This window comes from Heterocephalus glaber, unplaced genomic scaffold (assembly GCF_053883595.1).
Source record: "Heterocephalus glaber isolate CG9 unplaced genomic scaffold, H.glaber_assembly_v1.0 deba00001472, whole genome shotgun sequence".
In the NCBI taxonomy this organism is placed as follows: domain Eukaryota; kingdom Metazoa; phylum Chordata; class Mammalia; order Rodentia; family Bathyergidae; genus Heterocephalus; species Heterocephalus glaber.
In genome coordinates this window covers 65082294-65094551 of record NW_028258315.1, presented here as the reverse complement: position 1 = coordinate 65094551, position 12258 = coordinate 65082294, and the positions used below count along the sequence as shown (strand labels likewise).

Genomic DNA, 12258 nt, shown 5'->3' with positions numbered 1-12258 from the left:
TGGAATTGCTACTGAAAAATCAAAACAAACTTGTCAGAGTCATGTAACTAAGCCCTACTATTAATAACAAAACAGAAGTGACCAGATTTAAGTCCAAAGGGAAAAAGAGCCTTATAGCTGAGGCTCTCCACACCATCCAGGATGAATTCTGTATCAACAGAATACTCATATTAACTATATACTAATGTGAACAAAAATAAAATTTTGAATACAGTGCAACAAAAAAAAAAGCCATGAATGCACATGCTCATCCCAATTTCTTTTAAATCTATAATAAAACAAAATACAGAGAATCCCCAAATTAACAACAATAGCTTTATTAAGTCAAGGCCAGTCAGTATGACATAATGGCAGCATTAGAAAAGTGATGAGAGCGGGGATTTAGCTCAGTGGTGCCGCCACCTGCCTCACAAGCACAGGCCCTGAGTTCAATCCCCAGTACCAAAAAAAAAAAAAAAAAGTGATAAGCAGCAAGAAAACAGAGACAAGTTTCATATGCCTGTTAGGTAGAAAAAATGACAAAATGGCATATAACCCACGATGGCAAATATGTAAAACTTTGACCATACAAATAATGACAAAGAAAATACAATTTTTTAACTTGTTCTTAATTCACCTTATCAAAAATAAGTTTTTTTAAAATGTCAAATTAAAAGCTAATTATGGCAGGGCCGGGGATTTAGCTCAGCGGTGCCACTGCCTGCTTTGCAAGTACAAGGTCCCGAGTTCAATCCCCAGTACCAAAAAAAAAAAAAATTATGGCACTATTCATAGTATGAAAACACGAACTTGTAAGAATAACCAATTCTGAAACTGTCTCAATAAAATGATAAGGAGAGAAATCTAGTCTGTCAAAGCAATTGTACAGCACTATAAAAGCTTATTATAGATCAACTCAGGAAAAATCATAATTTTCTGACATTTCATATTAACCATCACTATCACATAATGGAATTCCAAGTAAATGAGAAACACACTGGAAATTCTGAATTTAAAAAAATCACCGTAAGATTAACCTTAAAAATGTTATATTAGGAAATCTAACTCAAGAATCAAACAGATCAAAATTAGAACCAAAAAACAACAATCGATATCCTCTAACATCCTGGAAGAAAAACACCAGCTTTCAAGTCTATAAATTTTTGTTATCAGAACTAAGTCATTTGAAATTTTCAATATTTCCTGGAGACCTCAATGATTCCTTTTACCTACACAACTCACTCCTTGTAGGAGGTGGAGGACAGCAGTAACACAAAGTACCTTTGTTGAACAAAAGAAGACACCAACACTTCTCTGTGTTGGTCAGGTGTGTAATTAAAATTTATCTTAGGGCAAAGTAATCCCCTGAAACAGTAGACAAGATATAAATCAGGGGCATAAAGGGAAGAAGCTAGTAAAATATAATACAATAATAAAAGTACAATATTTGTGAGGGAAAAAATCACAGAAGGGAACACAGCTGAGAATTTAGCTGTGACTAGTTTATTGAAGCACCACTCTCAATCTAAAAACACATGCATTTTTTTTTCTATAGTGCTGGGGATCAAACCCTGGGCCTTGAGCATGTTGGTCAAGCAATCTACCACAAGACTACATTCCCAGCCCTGAGTTACACTTTAGATACAGCAGCTCTCCCTATCCCTATCCACAGGTTCCACATCCTTGGATTCAACTGATTGTGGATTGAGAACATTGGGGGAAAAAGTTATTTTTTTCTTGTCATTATTCAGAAAACAATACAGCACAACAACTATTTACAGAGTATTTACATATTAGGTATGATAAGTACTATAATCTAGATATAATTTTAAATATATGAGTACGTGGATGTTATATGTAAATACCACACTTCATTTTTTTTCTTTGTTTTATGAGGTACTGGAGATCGAACCCCCAGGGCCTTCACACTGAACTTCACCCTAGCCCTTTTTCTAAATTTTTAGTTTTGAGAGAGGGTTTTTGCCAAGTTGCCCAGGCTGGGCTTGAACTTATAATTCTCCTGCCTCAGCCTCCCACAGTGCTAAGATTATAGATGTGCACCAAGCCTGGCAATACTATCCCATTTATAAAAGTAAGTGGAGAAAGTTAACTAACAATGCCAAGAAGTGGAAGCCAGGTGTGGACACACAGCTGCAATCCCAGCACTCAGGAGCCTGAGGTAGGAGCATCTCCGCAAGTTCAGGCTCAGCCTGAACTACACAGCTATATAGTTGAGTTCAAGGGCAACCCAAATGACACAGTGAGACCCTGTCTCAAGAAACAAGCAAACAACAAAAACCCAAAACAAAACAAAAAGCAGAGAAGTGAAAGTTATAACCTAAGTACCTCTAGAAGAGTGAATCCAGTAAGAAAAACATCATTTTACTTCTAAAGAAGTATGCATTATCTCTACACGGTTAAGAACAGGACAAGGTAATAAAAACAACCCCACTTCAAATATTTTATATTAGGGCCAGGTGTGGTGGCACATGTCTATAATCCCAGCTGCTGCTCAGGAAGCTGAGGCAAGAAGACCAAAAGTTCAAGGCCAGCCTGAAGAATTTACAGACCCTGTCTCAAAATAAATTTTTTTTTTTTTTTTTTGGTACCAGGGATCGAACTCAGGACCTTGTGCTTGCGAGGCAGGTGCCGGAACCACTGAGCTAAACCCCTGGCCCTCAAAATAAATTTTTAAAAAGGGGTGAGGCTGTAAATCAGCAGTAGTGTTTGCCTAGCATGTTCAATGCCCTGGGTTCAACTGCCAGCAACACACACACACACACACACACACACAAAAAGCTGTATCAAGTAAACAGTTGTACCTCTCAGTCCCCTATCCATAATTAAGCTACTACCTCAAGTCTAACTTTATCTCCTATTCCCCAGGACGCTAGAAGTTCCTAAAGACTCTGAAAAAATGGAAGAATGAGGGCCGGGGATTTAGCTCAGTGGCACCGCGCCTACCTTGCAGGCGTAAGGTCCTAAATTCAATCCCTGCTACAAAAAAAAAAAAAAGAAGAATGAAACATTGGAAATGGGGTAGGAGTGAGAGTGAGAGTGACAGTGGATAGGCAAAAGTCTATATATTTAAATGTGGATTGTCCTAGTCCCCTCCCGTTAAATTATCAATCCTGCTCCCACAATACATACCTCTGCTCTAGGAAGCTCAAAATTTACTAACTCTACCTACTCTCAAACCAAGAAATCTGTGAAAAGCAACTAATTCAAGAGAATAACTTCATAAAAATAAACTATGCAGAGAGAAGAAAACTTCAAAAATAACTATCACTAGGACGGGGATTTAGCTCAGTGGTTTCGTTGCCTGCTCGGTAAGTGCAAGGACCCGAGTTCGATCCCCAGTACCAAAAAAAACCAAAAAAACCAAAAAAAATAACTACCATTGGTATCTTCGTGGAATTCAGAAAACACACTGCAAACATGAACACAAACAGTAAACTGTAAAATAGACCAAACAAGATCTTGAAAATTAAAATATGATAGTAAAAATTAAAAACGATTCAGCAATTATAGAAATTATATTCCTATGTATACACTTAAGATAACTTTTTAAATCCTCACACAAAAACTTAAACACAACTGTTCAGAACAGAATTATTCATAATAGTTAAAAGTGGAAACAATTCAAAGGTCCAGCAACTGATGAATGGACAAACAAATGTGTTACATGCATACAAAGGAATATTATTCAGCCATAAGAAGGAATAAAGTAGTGGCTCATGCTATAAGGATAAACCTTGAAAGCATCATAATGGGAATTTTTTAAAAGGCAGAAACAAAGGCTATATATCATACACTTTCATTTATGTGAAATGTCCAGAAAATGCAATCCACAGAAACATAAAATAAATTAGTGTTTTCCAGGGATTAGGGGAAAGAGTGAATAGGTGCATGCAAAGTTTCTTTTTGAGTTCATGAAAATGCTCCGGAATTACTAGTGCTGGTTGGCCAACTCTATGAATAAAGTAAAAACCACTGGAGGGAGTACCACTTTGGGATAAATTTTAGCTAAGTATGGTGTTACACACTTGTAATTCCAGAGCTCAGGAGGCGGAGACAGGAGAACTGTGAGTTCAAGACCAGCCTGGGCTACACAGAGAGCTGCACTTAACAATATAGCATAACTGTCTCAAAAAATGAGCGAGTGTTTATATTGATGATATGTGAATTTATCTCAATAAAAAAATTTAAGATGGTGGGTATACAGCTCTATGGTAGAGCATTTGCCTACCAAGACCCTGGCTAGCACTGAAGAACAAGAGGGGAGATTAATTTTTTTTTTAATTCTGAAAAGCTGGAAAATAAAGTTTAAGAAATCTCAAAGAAAACAGAAGAAGAATAAAGAGATGGAAAATAAGACAGAAAAATATATATAAGGTTAAAGTATAAATCCAGAGGGATCAACATTCATATTAACTAGTAAAAAAGCAAAACAAAAGGAATCATGAATAGCCTCCCAGAAGTTAAGGACATGGGTTGCCAGACTGAAAAGCCCCACAGAATATTCAACACAAGTCTTGAGTTCACACCAAAGTATATCACAGTGAGTTATAATGATTTTAAACCCTGTGAACAAATGTGATTTTATAAGCCTCCAGAATGGGAAAATAAGGTCACATGTAAAGGATTAACAATTAGAATTCCAATAGTAATTCTGGAAACAAGAGTGATACCTTCAAACTCCTGAAGGAAAACTGTAGGCAACCTATAAACAAGTAGTCTTGACCCAGTCAAACCACTCTATTCTCCTACTTGATTACTAAAGACATTTCCAGACATGTAAGGTCTAAAACACAACTTTCAATAAGCTAACAGAAGACATACTTCTTCAAGTAAAAGAGAAAAATCAAGAGTGACTGAAATTGAGCATATGGAGAATAACTCTAATACATAAAGTACACAAAGGATTCCCCAGCAAGATGCTGGGTACCTCAAAATAAAAAGCCACAGTACCATAAAAATAGTGACATTAACTTGTTTCAGGAGTACCTGTAAAAAGCACATGGGGCATATTTGTGTAAAAACAGTCTCACCTCAATAAACATCTATGTGTTTGACATATATGTCCATTAGCACAACTCTAAGAACATCAAATTACACAAATAATTTTTTAATAATTGTGATTAGGAATTGAAGCATACAAGGAATATAAAAGTAAGTAGCTGAAAATCCTACTAGTGCACAGAAGCACATCGTAACAAGGAATGGTACCACAGCTAGCTTATATAGCTTAAAAATCTGGTACTAGTTTATTCATGCCTGAAATTGAGTGTAGAATGCCTTATCTCTCACTTTTTAAGTAAGTGGAAGTTTGAGAGTTTGAGGATGTAAAATCAGTTTGTTTGGTTTTTTCTTTTCTTTTCTTTTCTTTTCTTTTCTTTTCTTTTCTTTTTTGGGGAAATCGCAGGGGTCAGCATATCCGGAGTGCAATGGATAAGCCTCGCCCTCGGAAAACCACCTTCGTGATCATGGTATCTCCCCTGCCAGGTAAGTACGTAAAATCAGTTTTTAAAGCGCATTTTTGTTAAAATAAAATGTTCATACCAGAAAAAAAGAAATAAAATAAAATAAAAATAAAAAGCCACAGATTGAAGCAATGTGACTCAAGAGACTGTTGTCACCAAAATCCCCACAGCCCAAGGACTTCCTTTTAACATGAGACGTGCCAGATTCTCATTAAATTTAGTTGGTCCTGACCCCATGTTGACACTATTCCTGCTGCCCCTTCCCTGCAGCTGATGATTTACTTCACAGCACAGAAGTGATTGCTTTTATCTATTCCTGAGAATGTAATGAGCTTAGAAGGAAAAACATTACAGAGCAGTCTATTTCCACAATCATATTTTGCCAGATAATTATTAATACCTTATAAATGCTTCAGCTCTGACAGATGCCCTGATTGTGGAGAACCATGTGTTTCTCAGAACTCATTAACAAACTTTCCCAATAACTTACCAAGAAAGTGTTCAAGGAAGATTCTCTTCAGATAATCTTCTCCTGTGAGCCTTCAACTAATAGTGGTAATATGGACCTTCCCGTACAAAGCTAGGTTTATTATTGTTCTTCAGTTTTCCAAAACCAACAATATATTCTTTAAGGGTACACATATGTCAGAGACTTTTTGTTCACCAAGCTGCTTAACGTATTGCCTGAAGCCCACAGCTATTGTATATTCACATCCTTCCTTGCAGTCAAGTGCAGCCATCTGACTTGAGTTCTGGACAGTAAAATGTGCCCAAAAGTGATATATACCATGTCCAGGCCTGATCCATCAACTTTCCATGCAAGCTACCACACTTCTTCACTTTGCCCTGGCATCTCCCAGCCAGAAGCAGAGTACTCAATGAAAGTCTCTGAGGCCCAGTATGTCAGTAAATAGATAAGTGGTGGCAAACCTATGGCATGTGTACACAGCAGGCTACTTGTTATTATTAAAAGGTTCACCATCACTGCACTAGATAAAAGGAGCCTAAGTTCCTCAATGACTCTGGAACAGAGAACCACTCCATCACTACTTTCCAAGTCACAGTGAGTGAGAAATAAACTTTCACTGTGTTAAACTACTGACACTAGGGACTGTTTGTTATAGGTTCAATCCCCAGCACTGCTATATCTTTATCAACATCTATTTATATAGAGATATATAAAACACATACATATAAGTATATATAAACAGCCTGCCCTAACAAATACAAAGATAGTAAAGCTTTTTCAGTTTCTCAAAATTAAATAACACATTAGTTAAGAACACTCTCATGTGTAGTCAAGACAATTGCAGGATTTGACAGGGAATGGACCCAAAAGAATGACTAAGGAATAAAATGGGATCATGATTACATGGAGCGGAAGAGGTCATTAAAGGGTATCTTGAAGGAATTTCTAAGATGATTGTCATGTGTACTTTTTTGCCCTTGAAGTGAGACCACTTTTGCTCTATTCTTCCAAAAATTGTTATTGATTTTGTATTTGTCTGTATTTCACAAACTGTTTTTAATCAAAATAAATTTTATAATTCATACATTATAAATTATATAGATAAAGCAGACTCTTAAAAAATCTTTTGGAGCATTTTGAGGGGAAAACAATAGGTGAATAAAAACTACAAATTTTTTAAAAAGAACTTTAGCCTCCTTAAAAACTATGAAAACAGGGCCGGGGATTTAGCTCAGTGGTTTCACCACCTGCTGCGCAAGCACAAGGACCTGAGTTAAATCCCCGGTACCAAAAAAAAAAAAAAAAGAAAGAAAAGAAACAATCATGATATATTACTTGGCTGGGCAGTGAACAATATTTATTTAGTTATAATGAAAACACCGCTTACTTAAAATTTCAAAACTGGACTACTGCAGGGAGGAAAAGTAGGAAGTATAATGAAGAAAAACAAAATAACAATAAAGCCACCAGTAATTCCTACCATCTAGAGATACTTCTATTTTAATAGTATATATATTTATTTAAACAAAAATAGAAATATAAAATATGTGCTATTTTGTAATCAGCTATGCCAAATAAGCTCTAGGGTGGCTCCCCACCCCAATCGCCATTTACATTGTTCATACTTTTGTGTAAGTACTTGCCCATGTATGTGGATTTCTAAACAACAGAATATGGCAGATTATAGGATGTCATTCTCATGATTGTATCACATTATATCCTTGCTAACAGATTACTGTAGAGAACTCACTTTAATGGCTTTATAAAATGGTCATTTTCAGAAATACCACAGGACCAAGAACAATTGGTTGCCTCTAAAAACTACAGCAATCTTTACAAGTTGAAGACTGCCTCTTAGAAGACTAAGTGATCTCTGGTGACGAAGGAGCCTCAGTGCTAAAAACTATAAGAAAAGATCAACAACCTAAGTGATCTTGTTTGATTTTTCCCCAGTTCAGTCTCCCAGGGAAGAAACCCAGTCAACACCTTAATTACAGCCTCAACACACTGACCACAGACCCTAAGCAGAGGACCCAGCTCTGCCATTCTCAAACTCCTGCCCCACAAAAAATGCAAGACAATAAAATATACAACGTGTTAAGCTGCTGAGTTTGTTTAGTTACATACCACAGAAAAACAAATACACCAACTTTTAAAACTGAACAAATCAGGCAAAGTCTGAAGACACAAAATCAATACACACACACACACACGAACCAGTTTAATTTCTACACATCAACAATCCAAAAAGAATATTAAGAAAACAATTCCATTTACAATAGTATCAAAATCAGTATTTAGGAATAAACTTAACCAAAGGGGCAAAAGATGCATAGACTAAAACTGTAAAAAACTGTTGAGTGAAATTAAAATGACATAAATAAAAAGATTCCATATTCATAAAGTGGAAGACCTAATACCATTAAAATGTTGTTATAGCTTGTATCTGGATGTCCCCTCAAAGCTCCATGTGGTTATAGGGGAGGCTTTTCAGAGGTGGCCGGATCTAAAGTGTGTGATGCTGGGATTAAGGATATGATGCTAGGACTGATTCACAGTGAGATGCTAGGATTAAGGGTGCCCCACTCTGGGTAGAATATAAGGGACTGTTGTTACTTGAGGCTGGTCACTTGCTTCCTTGCTACTTCTTCACTGCTTTGCTGCCTTCCTGCCTTGTGCCTGCCATGAACTGTTTCTCCTTTGTGATGCCCCTCTGCCGTGATATCCTGTCTTGGAGCCAGCCAACTATGAACCAAAACTTCTACAAACTGTGAGCTACAGTAAATCTTTCCCTTAACTTTGCGTGCCAGGTGCTTTGTCTCAGCAACGAGAAAAATAATTAAGACAAATGTCAAAACTATCCCAAAGGAATCTGTAGATTCAATGAGGTTCCTATCAAAACGTCTAGGGACTTTTTTCAGAAATAGTAAAACCCTGTACTAAAATTAAAACTCATATAGAAAGTCAAGGAACCCTGAATAGCCAAAACAATCTTGAAAAAAGAACAAAGTTGAAAGACATACTTCCTGATTTCAAAATTTACTATAAAACTATAGAAATTATAGCAATTTTATTGGCATAAACCAAACATGTAGACCAACAAAATATAACAGTCCAGAAATAAAACCTCATATGTACAGGGGTTTTTTGGGTTGCTTTTTGTGGGTTTTTTGGTACTGGCAATCAAACTCAGGACCTTGCGCTTGCGAGGCAGGCAGCAGCACCACTGAGCTAAATTCCCAGTCCATATATATGGTTTTTGACAAGAGGGCCAAGACCGTTGAATAGAGAACAGATAGTCTTTTCAACAAATGGTGATAGGAAAACAAGATACTCATACTTAGTCAAAATGAAGTTAGACCCCTATCTTACACCGTACACAAAAATTAACACAAGATAGATCAAAGACCTAAACATATGAACTAAAACTATAAAACTCTTAGAAGAAAAAACAAAGAAAAACTTTCAAGACAACAGATATGACAATGATTTCTTGGATGTGATTCCAAAATCACAATCAAAAGAAAAAATAGAGACAAATATTTTATCAAAATTTAAAACTGTGCATAAGGGTACACTAACAAGAAATAACACTAATAACAAACTATGCAACAGAAGAAAATATGTGTAAATCATATACATAATTAGGAATTGATATTTAGAATATATAAAAATTAAATCTCACTAACAAAAAATTTATCAGTGAGCAAAGGACATAAATAGAAACTTCTCCAAATATGATGCAAATGACCAAGAAGTGCACACAAATGATACTGAATGCTCAACATCTTTCATCATTAGAAAATGCAAATCAAAACCACAATGAAATACTACTCTATACCCATTAAAGCGACTTTTCAAAAAAATAAGTAAACAATGTTTTTTAAAAAAACAGAAAATAACAAGCATTGGCAAGGATGTGAAGACGCTGGAACCCTTATACATTCTGGTGGGAATGTAAAATGGGCCGGCTACTGTAGAAAACAGTATGGTATATCCTCAAAAACTTAAGTATAAAATTACCATATGATTCAAGCAATTTCACATCTGGGTATATACACAAAAGAATTAAAATTGGAATCTGAAGCCGGGGATTTAACTCAGTGGCACCACGCTTGCCTTGCAAGCGCAAGGTCAAGTTCAATCCCTGGTACCAAAAAAAACCAAAAACTGGAATTTGAACAGATATTTGTATGTTCATGTTCACAGCAATATCATTCACAACCGCCAAAAGATTAAAACCCAAATATCCACGAATGGATGAGTGGATGAAGAGTGTGATATATACATGCTACATCATAAATATATTTATATTACATATCAATTGTAATTGTATTGAAGATAGTATGCTACCTGAAATAAGTCAGACAAAAGAGACACAGATTGTATGAGTCTTCCTGAAGTACCTGGCGTAGGTAAGTTTGTAGAGACAAAAAGTGGAGAAAAGTGACCACCAAAGGCTACAGGAAGTGAAGAGTTATTATTTAATGGGTAGAGTTTTAGTTTGAGATAAAAAGTTCTAGAGATAGATGTGATGATGTTTGCAACAATGTGATTGTACCTAATGCCACTGAACTGTACAATTGAAAATGGTCTTAAAGGGCTGGAGGTGTAGCTCAATGGTAGTGGGCTTGTCTGGCACGCAAAAGGCCCTGAGTTCAATTTCAGCACAGCAAAAAATAAATAAAAGGCTTAAATTATGGATTTTATGTTGTGTATATTCTACCACAGTTTTTTAAAAAGTGGTTAAGATGGTAAATGTTATCTATATTTTACTATAGTTAAAAAATAAAATACTTTGGGTTGATCACAAAGGATGAATTTGGCAAGACAAGGAAGACATGACCTTTTCAATTCTTTGTCCACCTAGATACAGTGTTATCCACAATTTTTTTAAAAATTTCATATAAAACTGAAATCTTTTTCTATCTTTAATCCTATAATTCTTAGGTCAGTTAGATGGAGTAATTTTTTTTTTTTTTTTGGTACCAGGGATCAAACTCGGGACCTTGCGCTTGCAAGGCAAGCACCGGAACCTCTGAGCTAAATCCCCTGCCCAAAGATGGAGTAATTTTTAAAGAAAAACAGCAACAACACATATGTTTGCTAACTACTTTCAATTTGTTGTTAGATGTAAATGATTTTAAGCCATTTAACAGAAAAATAAATATCTTAACATCCTAAATCTCTGCAGACAATATATCCCATTAAAATTTTTTTAAGTTAGAAGATTGCTCCAAGGGCTGGGGATTTAGCTCAGTGGCACCGTGCCTTCCTTGCGAGCTCAAGGTTCTGAGTTCGATCCCCAGCACCAAAAAAAAAAAATTGAGAAGTTAGAAGATTGCTCCTAGCTATTAAAATATTTCTACCTAAAAAGTGGGGCTGCAAAAAGAATAACAAAATGTTCAGAACAATAATTTAAACGTGTTTTCTAAAGTAGTAAATATTGTTATATCAGAAACTAGTTAAAAATTTGGCTTTCATAAGGAAAAAATATTAAGGTTTCAAACTGAAAATACTATAATAGAAAAAGACAAAACATGATTCTTTTAACAGAGAGTTTATTATTCCCCGTCTGAAAAAATAAAAACACAATCATATGCCCTCTAAAGTTTTTCCCCCTCTTAACCACTCTGTCCACCTCACTTTTCATTTTTTATTTTTCTAGGAAGGGAAGGCTGAACTTTGGAAGGGATAATAGAAAAAAAAAAACATAATAGAAAGGAAGAAAGAGTAACACTAGTTTATTTTTTCTCCTCACACTAAATCCTAAATACATCATCATCATAAAATGTTAACAATCCAAATATTTGAAGGTAAGAAAAACCTAAATTTTCTGGAGTGGCAACCCAATTTAAAGCAAAAGAAAAGGAAGTGTTTGTGAATGTAAATTAAGTCTGAATGCTGAACTCTTCGAACAACCTTAACTATAACACTGTACAAAGGTGCAGTTAAATATGTTGACATGAACTTTGGTCAAAGGTAGAGCATAAGTTTTAACAGCTTTCTAGCCTAAGAAGTGAGATCAGCTAAAGAACTTTAAACTTTAGAGTTTCATTCACTACATAGAGAAAACATCAAAGTTTTCATGCAGGACCACATGGTCCTGGGAGACAATTCTGTGGAGAAACAGCAGCTGGTAATAACCAACAGTTTAAACATATAACTCCACAGCCGGGTGTTGATGGAACACACCTTGTAATTCCAGCAGCTAGGAGGCTGAAGAAGGAGGATTTTGAGTTCAAGCCCAACCTGAACTACATAGTAAGACCTTGTCTCAAAAAAACCAAATCAAAACAAAAACATTTAATTTCATGGTACTCTACA

General features: G+C 35.7%; 1 protein-coding gene and 1 pseudogene across 37 annotated transcripts in view; both read right to left on the bottom strand.

Moving 5' to 3' along the window:
• The window catches only part of Lrrfip2 (LRR binding FLII interacting protein 2), a 114105-nt gene that overhangs the window by 95723 nt on the left and 6124 nt on the right, over positions 1-12258 (bottom strand). The window lies entirely within an intron of this gene.
• On the bottom strand, positions 5364-5492 carry LOC147826386 (U1 spliceosomal RNA; annotated as a pseudogene).